This window comes from Mandrillus leucophaeus, unplaced genomic scaffold (assembly GCF_000951045.1).
Source record: "Mandrillus leucophaeus isolate KB7577 unplaced genomic scaffold, Mleu.le_1.0 Scaffold66, whole genome shotgun sequence".
Lineage (NCBI taxonomy): Eukaryota > Metazoa > Chordata > Mammalia > Primates > Cercopithecidae > Mandrillus > Mandrillus leucophaeus.
In genome coordinates, this window is record NW_012107141.1 from 3,635,483 (window position 1) to 3,636,880 (window position 1,398).

Sequence of the window (1,398 nt, forward strand, 5' to 3'; positions counted from 1 at the left end):
GCCTGAGCGTGAAGGACCCCTGCAGACCACGGTCGGTGAGTTGCCAGCACGGCCAGGCAAGGTGGACAACTGTGTCAAGCCCCCTCCCACTCATGGATGCAGGTGACCACTTACTCCAGATGTGGACGTCTGGGGCTCATGGAGTCTCTAAGAGTCTCTGGAGCAGAGACAGGTGTCCAGGGTCTGCTGAGAGGCAACCCTTCCCAGCACCCAGGGTCTGCTCCTAGTCTCTAGGGACAAGGGTCCAGGCCATGGAGGTCACGTAACGCCCACTGACACAGTGAACTGGCCTGCAAAGATCTTAGGGAGTCAGGGGCCTCCATTCTTACCTCCTGTGCCCCCTCTGCCCACAGAAGGGGGACTGGGGACGGACCATGGAGAAGCAGAAAGAGCAAATGGGGCTGCTTAGAGTCCAGGGTCAGGAGCCCACCTGAGCATCCTGCAGGCACTCTCTCTGGAGGCTGGCTCAGCTACCAGACCTCAGTGGGGACTGGGGCTGCCCCCAGGGAGAATGCAGGAGGGCTCAACCACTTACCAAAGAGGGGCTGCTCCAAGCTGGGGAGTCCACAGCCACCAGCGTCTCCAGGTCCAGCTGGCAGTCCCAGCCAGTGCGGCAGCCCTGTGGCCAGCAGACTGCAAGAGACAGGGAAGGGAAGGGCTCAGAAGGTGGAGCTGGGGTCTCAGTGCCTCCTCCCCACCCCTTCTCTTCTGTGTCCTGTGCCCCACAGTCTGCCCCGAAGGCCAGGCAATAAGGGCTCTCTCTGCCTGCTCTCCAGATCCATCCCTGACTCAGCACCCCAAACAACCCAGTGCCATCTCTGATCCTCTGAGTGTGGCCCTCTGAGTCCTGGACTGTATCCCACTTTTACCTTCCTCGCCCACCCCACCACCTCCTTCTAATAAACCGCAGTCCTCTGCTCACACCAGAACCCAGCAGGCAGGGAGGCTGGCAAGGTTCTGCATTTTAAATCCATGAAACAATCCTAACCCTTTAAAATTCAACTTGTGCAGCGATTCCCCCAGGAAGCGGGTTAGCAGAAGTCGGCAAGGGCAAGGGGGCTCACCCCAGGCCTCCAGGTCGAAAGGGCGCCTCCAACACAGCTGGGGAGAAACTCTTCTTCAAACCACACCGAAGTGACACCAGCTACCTGAAACTCAAAGCAAAAGTGGACCAGGGAGCATTCCTGACCTTGATGCAACTCACAGAGTCTGAATTAAAACACCAAGATCATCACGTTATCTCCTTTAACATCTATTGTGCCAAGCCCCTTCCCTGCATCAGCTCATGTCCTTCTAGCAAGAACCAAATGTAGAAGTCAATATCTGCCCACTTCACAGGGGAGAAAGTCGAGGCACAGAGGTAGATGAACCGGCCTGAGCTCTCAGGCCTGCTTTAAC

At 57.3% G+C, this 1,398-nt stretch overlaps 1 protein-coding gene across 1 annotated transcript in view; it reads right to left on the bottom strand.

The window, feature by feature from the left end:
- The window catches only part of CHST1 (carbohydrate (keratan sulfate Gal-6) sulfotransferase 1), a gene marked incomplete at its 3' end in the record, with an annotated part of 5,044 nt that extends 3,893 nt beyond the window's left edge, over nt 1–1,151 (bottom strand). The window contains exons 1-2 of the mRNA XM_012001461.1: nt 1,065–1,151; nt 536–633 (exon numbers count right to left, since the gene is read on the bottom strand). The remainder of the gene's footprint in view (nt 1–535; nt 634–1,064) is intronic.
- Between the last annotated feature and the right edge of the window lie 247 nt (nt 1,152–1,398).